This window comes from Eriocheir sinensis, unplaced genomic scaffold (genome assembly GCF_024679095.1).
Source record: "Eriocheir sinensis breed Jianghai 21 unplaced genomic scaffold, ASM2467909v1 Scaffold1083, whole genome shotgun sequence".
Taxonomy (NCBI): Eukaryota; Metazoa; Arthropoda; class Malacostraca; order Decapoda; family Varunidae; genus Eriocheir; species Eriocheir sinensis.
Window position 1 is genome coordinate 117,501 of NW_026110389.1, and position 8,603 is coordinate 126,103.

Below are 8,603 nucleotides of genomic sequence, written 5' to 3' on the forward strand. Positions count from 1 at the left end.
TTCTCCAATGATTAGCTTATTCGACAATGATAGTTTTATGTGGGTATTTGCATTCATTATATATGCACATTAGCTTTCATTAATCTTTCACCATGAGACGCAATTTTCTTTCTACTTCACTCTTTGCAACTTATTTATTATGTATGTGTCATTATGCTGAGTTTTCGACACTGATAGTTTGATGTGATTATTGTTATTCATTAAAAGCAAATTAGTTAGTCATTAGTGTTTGTATTCTTCTTCATCAGGCACTTTATCCTTCCCACTTTGTCCTTCCTCTGTACAACACCTTATTTATCATCATGTGTCATTCCTTTAACCCTAGATGGGTATCGCTGGGTCCGCGCGGACCCACGGCTTATCTACATTTTGAATATCCAGCTCTATTTCCCAAAGTATGACGAGGCAGCAGCTGGCGGCGACTCCAGAGCCAGTGAGGATGAAGATCTCGAGGAGAGAGAACATACGTCTCCCTCACTCACTATTGTCCCCGTAAGGTAGGCACAGTGGGGCCGGGCAGACCCACGAATTCCGTCTATGTTACATTCTTTTACCTCATGACTCATGATGGAACATACTTTCTTAGTACTTGCTATATATTATGTATGGGAATTTATGGCCTTATATGAGGCTATATATGTTTACTGATGTTTGAATAATGCTATGAATAATATGGTTGTCGTTATACATGTTACTGAATACTATTTTTTTTTTCTTCTTTCTTTTGCAGATTGGCAGCAACACATCATGGCAAATAGACGAGCTCTATCAGACGAGGCAGTCCAGGAACTCCTGAATGATGTGACTCTAAACATCGAGGGTGATGTCACCGTCATGATGTTGACACATCAACAGTGGATTATACCGTGACCCCTCAAAAACCACACGTTTTTGAGGAGTATATGTCAGATGTGGACCTGTCACCTGTTGCAGGCCCATCAACAATGCCTGATCCTGGCCCCTCACAATACGCAGAACGTCATCGTTCTGCAAAAAGAAAATTACTGCCTCGCATGTCAACGCCATTACCCAAGAAAAGAGCTGAAAGCACTGTCTCACAACCTGTGCTTGACGCCCAAAACTCCGATGACACTCAAGACACTAACAACACTCAAGCCCCATCAACAAATGGGAACAGAGAACCCAGGACTGAAAGTTCATCCCAGGAGGCTCCAGCCTCAGAGAAGATTTTTCCTGTCCCTGCAAATGGTACAGGCTACCTGTATTCATTGAATACAGGTAGCCTAATTGGTCTTTTTCATTTGTTCCAGGGACATCGTTTTTTTTCTCAAAAGGAAGAATGACACTGTATTTTTTTTCAAAAAACTATTGAATAAAAGGAATTTACCCTTGTTTTTATATTTGTTTTCCTTGTTATCCTTCAGTTCTTTGAAATGTGAACTTGTTTTTTTTTATTACTTATTTTCACAAAATTAATTACAGTAAATATAATTCTCAAGGAACTTGGATTATTTTTATATCATTTGACTCTAAAATGGTTGTATTATCAAATTAATACTATTGCAGCTCAATAAAAGAAGTTCTTGTGTACAATTTCTATAGTTTTATACCGTGGGTCCGCGCGGACCCATGATACCTTTTACGTAACAAAAAAATAGCGATACCTATCTAGGGTTAAGCCTCGACAATGATGGTTAAAGATGATACTTACCTCTCTGTCGCGTTTCCCTTTAACATGTTTAGTCGGATTTAAATTAAGCCTCCGCGACGAGTACTCATTTTGCTTCGAGTTCTGCCGACACGTAATGTGCTTCAGATTCCCTTCACTTTAACATTATTCCGTGAAAGCATCGAGGGGAAGGGAGAGGATTAGTTTCTCGTCTGGTTTTGTCGCTAGTAATGTCGTGATGCAACTATTTTTACTTCCATCTCGTTTACAATCAACCTTTTGTTTATATTCCAGCATTAGGTAAACAGAGGAGGCATTAATGTTGGTGCGCTCAGTTTCATCACCACGTAGAGGTGCATTTTTATGATTAGTGGTTGTTGTTGTTGATGTTGTTGATGTTAACCTTCTTCTTTTTCTTCTTCTTTTTCTTTCTCTCTTTCTTTCTTTCTTCTTTCTTTTTTTCTTTCTTTTTTCTTTCTTTATTTTTTGTCTTTCTTTCTATCTCTTTCTTTCTTTCTTTTTTTCTTTCTGTCTGTCTGTCTGTCTTTCTTTCTTTCTTTCTTTCTTTCATTCTTTCTTTCCTTCCTTTCTTCCTTCCTTCCTTCCTTTCTTCCTTCTTCTTCTTCTTCTTCTTAGTATTAGTATTGGCATTAGTATTACAAGAGACCGATCAGGTAGGATTACGAACACTATAAACCAGCTGTTCACTTGCCCCCCAACACCTGAAACGCCGACAAAGAGAAAATGAAAGTAAAATCGAGGAAAGAAGTAAAAAGAGGAGGAGATAATACGAGAAGATTACACAAGCGGAAGGACAGAGGGTAATACATATTCTAAAATCCACAAGTAAACAAAGATTATATATATTTTAATTCCCGCTTGGGTGAGCTGCACTATATTTATCAGAGAGCAAGTATTTTTTTTCCACCTTTCTGGGAATAGTGGACGCATTTCCGTTGCAACTTTAGCGCAGTGCAATGTGTTTATTGGAACGTTTGTATTTTCTTATAATTTTCTGCGACTTTAATCATTTTTATAGACATTTATAGATGCTGGACTTTACCTGGGAAGAGAGATCTAGTGATTGTTATTAGATCATGAGTGAACAGCTACTTCTTTAAACCATCATTGCCGAGGCTTTAAGGAATGACACATGATGATAAATAAGGTGTTGTACAGAGGAAGGACAAAGAAGGAATGATAAAGTGCCTCGTGAAGAAGAATATAAACACTAATGACTAACTAATTTGCATTTTTTACCAATAATCACATCAAACTATCACATCAGACGAGCCGGACCGTGTGTTAGGGTGGATCAAGTCTTCAGATTTCTTATGGGAGAACTAATATTAAGGTTTTCTGTTAAGATTATAAAAAAATAAACTCAAAAATGGCAATGGTTAAACACATATTCATTGGAGAAGACAAAACCGGACAAAAGGATTAACAGACTGGGAAAGAATTGATTTAAAAAGGCCCAAGGGGAGACTTGTGAGTGTGATGTATTTTAAGAGCGTACGGAATGCTTACCTCAAAACTGGACGAGAGAAGCAAAGAACATAAGCCAATGGAGACGCTTGGGAGAGGCCTAGGTTTTGTAGTGTAATGATAGACTAATGATAATGATGATGATGATGAATTAATTTTATAGACACTTAGATAATGAGTTGTTGTGAAGGAGCTAATTGTTTTCTTTTTTTTAATATTTTCTGTTGGTCAGCAAATTTTCCTCACCCTAGAGTCCGGTTGGACAGTATAGTTTTAACGAAAGGACAGTATTTTTTTTTGTGTGTGTGCGTGTGTGTGTGTGTGTGTGTGTGTGTGTGTGTGTGTGTGTGTGTGTGTGTGTGTGTGTGTGGTCTCTCCGCTTCCTCTGGTTCTCACCCTCCTCCTCGTCCTGCTCCCCTCTGCCACTCTCCCCAAACGCTTCCTTCCTCTTCCCTCCTCACTCCAATTACCTCCCACCCTCCTCTCAGCTCCTCTCCCTCTTCCTGCTCTCCTCTTCCTCTCTCCCTCCTCTCCCCTCTCGCCTTCCCTTTAGTATTTTTTTGTGCGTGTGTTTGCTTTTGATGGTGAAGGAATTTCCATCAACTCTTTGCACAAACTGCCCTGAATGAGCTGGAAAAGGATTAGAATTTGTGTGTTTTATGGCGCTGAACCCCCTCTATCGACACTCAGACGAGATGGACCGTACTGACTAAAAAAAGGGAAGGTCACTACATTTTTTTTTTACTGTTGTACTAAAAAAAAATTATGATCACTTAGAAATAAACGAACGGACTGTATCATGTTAAAGAGGGTAATTTTCTCCCTTAAAACTACCCACATGCTGTCCTGAAGACCACTCATCAACCCGGACTCTAGAGGAAAACGTCCAAGTGAATCAAGAACGAGTTCCGGGGGGCAGCATGAGCCAAGAGAAGATGGCGCCACCAAAAACACTTGCCTGCGCCATGACGGGCTGGGGCCAACTTCCATCCAGGCCCCTCAAGAGAGCCTACCGGCGCAACAGGCGTAATACACGTAAAAATAAAATATATATGCTGTTGTTTGCCTGACTATCTTCTGTTATGCTGTTTGTTGGTTAATTTTCTCTCGTTGATGCTGTTGGTTGACTGGTTTTATTCCCTTTAAATTCTTGCTGAACTCATCTCCGTCACCAGGGTCATTATTCTTAAACGACTTGGCACCTCCCTCAGCTCCCCCGTTTCAAAAGCCTCACGTATAAGTTGTCAGGGATATTTATGTTATGCCTGTTTTGTGATCCTAGAGTATAGATGTATAGAACAAAAACACGGGAGAAAATTGGACCGCTGAAAACAAACACAGGGGAGCTAGTAGAAAATTACGACGAACTTATTTATCGGTACATCTACAGGAGGATCAGTACTATACGGAAAGAGTTCACCGAGGGCGGGAGGATGGAACGATAAATTGAGGATAAGAGTTACCAGGCAAGTAGTTCAGGATGAGATAGATAAGAACAAGTCGCCAGGCCTGACGGGATATTTCTGAGGATAGAGCGAGTAAGTGATGTAATCAGTGACCACTAACCGACATCTTTAAGATGTCACTGGCTATGTGCCGAGCCTATGGAAAGTAGCTAATGACGCTGATTTTTAAAAAGGGGACAGGTCAGTTGCTTCAAACCAGCTAGCTTAACATCGGTTATAGGAATGCTGGAGTCCAGGAACATTAGCTAGAAACATAGCTCAAATTCACGACTCGCAGCATGGTTCACAAAAGGTAAGTCTCTCTTCTACAATAAAGTATTTGAAGGCGGTTGACAGAGATGAAAATTATGATGTAATCTATCTTGATTTTAGTAAAGCGTTTGACAAAGTTTCCTCACCAACGACTGTTTAAATTACAGGCTCAGAGTAGAGAGTAAAGTTTGAACTGTCAAGTGCGTGCTTAGCAATAGGAAGCAAAGAGTGCAAATCAATGGTAAAAGATCTGACTGGGGATGCGTTAGTGGGGTCCCACAAGGCTCGGTATTAGGTCCACTTTGTTTATTATTTATATCAATGACTTAGACATCAATGACTTAATTAGTAGTGATGTCAGTAAATTTGCAGATGATACCAAGATCGGTAGAGTAATTGAGTCGGATCAGGACGCTAGTATTTCCAAGGTGAACTCAACAGATTATATGACTGGGCGGATAAATGGCAGATGGAGTTCAATGTAGGAAGGGAAGTGCAGTATTCTGAGTGTAGGTAGAACAACCCTCACATAACTATTGCTTAAATGACACTCTCATAAGTGGGTCTGGGTGAGAGAGGGAATTTAGGGGTCTTAGTGAGCTGATCTCCGTCCATGGGCACAATGCATTCAAGCTAGAAATCGAGCTAATTGGGTACTTATTTACTAAGGCGTAAGCAACAGAAGCCCCGAAGTCTTCCTCAAACTATATTAGCATTAGTTAGAGTCTTCATCTGACTATGCGGTTCAGTTCTGGTCACCCTATTATAGAATGGATATCAAAATGTTAGAATCGGCAGAGGAGGATGACTAAGATGATTCAGGGGTTGAGGAACTTGCCATACGAGGAAAGACTCAAAAGACTTAAAAGTTAAACTTGCATTCTCTAGAAAGGCGAAGGACGTGGATCGAGGTTTATAAATGGATGAAGGGCTTTAATAAGGAGACATTCATAAGGTTTTGTTGGTAAGAGAGAGACCGGTAGGACGAAGTAACGGGTTTTAAACTGGATAAATTCAGATTCAACAGGGACATAGGCAAAATTGGTTTACTAACAGGGTGGTGGATGAGTGGAATAGCTTAGTAGTCGTGGGTGAGTGCCAATACAATTGTCACATTCAAAAATAGACTAGATAAATTCATGGACAGCGATATTAGGTGGTGTTAGATACACGGGAGCTTAGGGTCAAAGGAGCTGCCTCGCACAGGCCTACCGGCCTCTTGCAGACTCCTGCGTTCTTATGTTCTTATGTTCTTATGACTTCTTCTGCGTCTTGAACGGGATAATCACCCATGAAAACCCGGTTAATCATCTCTGTGGCCTAGGAAAATAGTCGTAAAGGGAGGCCGGTACGTTGAATTAAGAATATTGGTCCAGGCTTGAAAATGTTAAGCTGAATACAGTGGGTGTTTGTACTGTGGCGGCGGTGGTGCACAGTTTTTTTTTTTTTTTTCTTTTCTCCTCTCCACTTCGTCTGTGTTTGTTGTGACGGCGCGTGTGTCGAGGTGGGTCCGGGAGGGGGGTGAGAGGGGGGGCGTTGGTCCTCAAAGTGGGGCGTTTGTCAACACTTTATCGCGTCAATTGAGTGGTTTTGCTAAAAGAGAGAGAGAGAGAGAGAGAGAGAGAGAGAGAGAGAGAGAGAGAGAGAGAGAGAGAGAGAGAGAGAGAGAGAGAGAGAGAGAGAGAGAGAGAGAGAGAGAGAGAGAGAGAGAGAGAGAGAGAGAGAGAGAATCTTCCACGTTATTGTTTTTTTTTTTTTCGTTCCTGAAACCTCAACTGTGTGTGTGTTTGTGTGTGTGTGTGTGTGTGTGTGTGTGTGTGTGTGTGTGTGTGTGTGTGTGTGTGTGTGTGTGTGTGTGTGTGTGTGTGTGTGTGTGTTTCAACATTGTGCTTTCTTCTACCTCCTTTTTACCCTCTATCCTCCTTCCTTCTTCCTTCCCTTCATCTTCAGCCTTTCTCTCATTACCTCCCTCCACCACTTTCACACCACTTCTTTCCTCTCCTTCCTTCCTTCCTTTCCTTTCTTCATCCTTCTTACACTTCTCTTAACCCTCCTTACTTCCTTTCCTCCATTCTTCTTTCTCTCCCTTCCCTTCCTTGCCACTCTCCCTCCATTCTTTCCTCCCGTACATTCCCTTAATAACATTCTCACCTTTCCTTCCCTCCTTCCTTCCTCCTCCTCCCTCTCTCCCTCTTCTTAACCCCTCTCCCCCCGTCCTTCCTCCCTCTCCCCCTCCTCCCTCCTCCATCCTCTCCCGACTCTCCCTCCTTCCTTTTCCCTTTTCTCCCTCCCTTTGGCCTCTGGCTGAAAATTTTTATCGAAACAATAAAACCTCTGAATGTATATATGTCGCAAGTCTGGCGGCGCGGCGGCCCAGGAGATACGAGGCCATAAACAAGAGAGAGAGAGAGAGAGAGAGAGAGAGAGAGAGAGAGAGAGAGAGAGAGAGAGAGAGAGAGAGAGAGAGAGAGAGAGAGAGAGAGAGAGAGAGAGAGAGAGAGAGAGAGAGAGAGAGAGAGAGAGAGAGAGAGAGAGAGAGAGAGAGAGAGAGAGAGAGAGAGAGAGAGAGAGAGAGAGAGAGAGAGAGAGAGAGAGAGAGAGAGAGAGAGAGAGAGAGAGAGAGAGAGAGAGAGAGAGAGAGAGAGAGAGAGAGAGAGAGAGAGAGAGAGAGAGAGAGAGAGAGAGGCTACGAAAACAGAACCCCGGGGCATTAACACCTAACTCAGTCGCCAGAGGGTAGGAAAACACTTCTATACCCCCCTCTCTCTCCCTCTCTCCCCCTCCCCCTCATTTCCTCCCTCCTTCTCCTCCTCCCTACCTGACCATCCACCACCAGAAACGCTACCATTTAACTGTTACCTCCCTGCCCCTATCCTCCTTTTCCTTTCCCCTCCTCTCCCTTTCCTCCCCTCCCACTTCCTTCTTTTCTCCCTCTCTCCCTTTGCCACTAAATGCTCTTACTTAACTTGTCTCGCCCGTCTCCTCACTCACTCTCTTTACCAGCCGTGTTAGCGAGTATTGGTATTGTTTTCATGTGTGTGTTTGGGGGGGAGGGGAGAGGAGTGTTAATGAAGGGTTTAATTGATGTTTGTTTGTGTCTGTATACTTAATTGTCTGGGTCTGTCTGGGAAAGGTCAGGAAGGGAATGGTAGAAAAGGGATGAGTTATGGGAAGGGAAGGCATAGTAAAGCATGGGACGGGATGTGAATTGGAAGTGGAAGGAATAAGAGGAAGGGTGGAGGAGGAACCCGGGAGGAGGGATGGTGGGGAGGGGAAGGAAAGGAGGTATAGGAACTGGGTGGAATAATTTGATGGTTGTTTATCTGTTCGCCTGTGTGTCTGTGCTCATTCTGACTCGCCTTTCCTTATAGCAACACATTTCTCCTGTGACTTGTTGATCATGCATATCTACGTTTACAGCGACACGTGTTCATTGATTATCAGGAAAAGAAGCTGAAGGTGTGGGGTTGGTGGAAGGGTTCGAGCAGCTTCACGATTAGCGATACGTGTTCATTTATTATTGGGATCTATTATTAGGATTTATTAGGCTTTATTATTAGCGATACGTGTTCATTTATTATTAGGAAAAGGAGCGAAAGGTGTGGGGTTGGTGAGAGTGTTCGAGCAGCTTCACGATTCGCTTAAACGATTCGCTGCGGGACTCGAACGCACTCGTCAGCAGCTCTTCACTCTCACGGCAGACTGCATTATTGTTATTATTATTTACCTGAAGCTTAAGAAACGGTCTAACGCAGAGTAGCATGTGT

At 42.5% G+C, this 8,603-nt stretch overlaps 1 long non-coding RNA gene across 1 annotated transcript; it reads left to right on the forward strand.

The window, feature by feature from the left end:
* Positions 1–316: 316 nt before the first annotated feature.
* On the forward strand, positions 317–1,355 carry LOC126989166 (uncharacterized). The gene is made up of 2 exons (XR_007742958.1): positions 317–497; positions 731–1,355. It is a non-coding gene; the product is annotated as an uncharacterized LOC126989166 (long non-coding RNA).
* Positions 1,356–8,603: the final 7,248 nt, after the last annotated feature.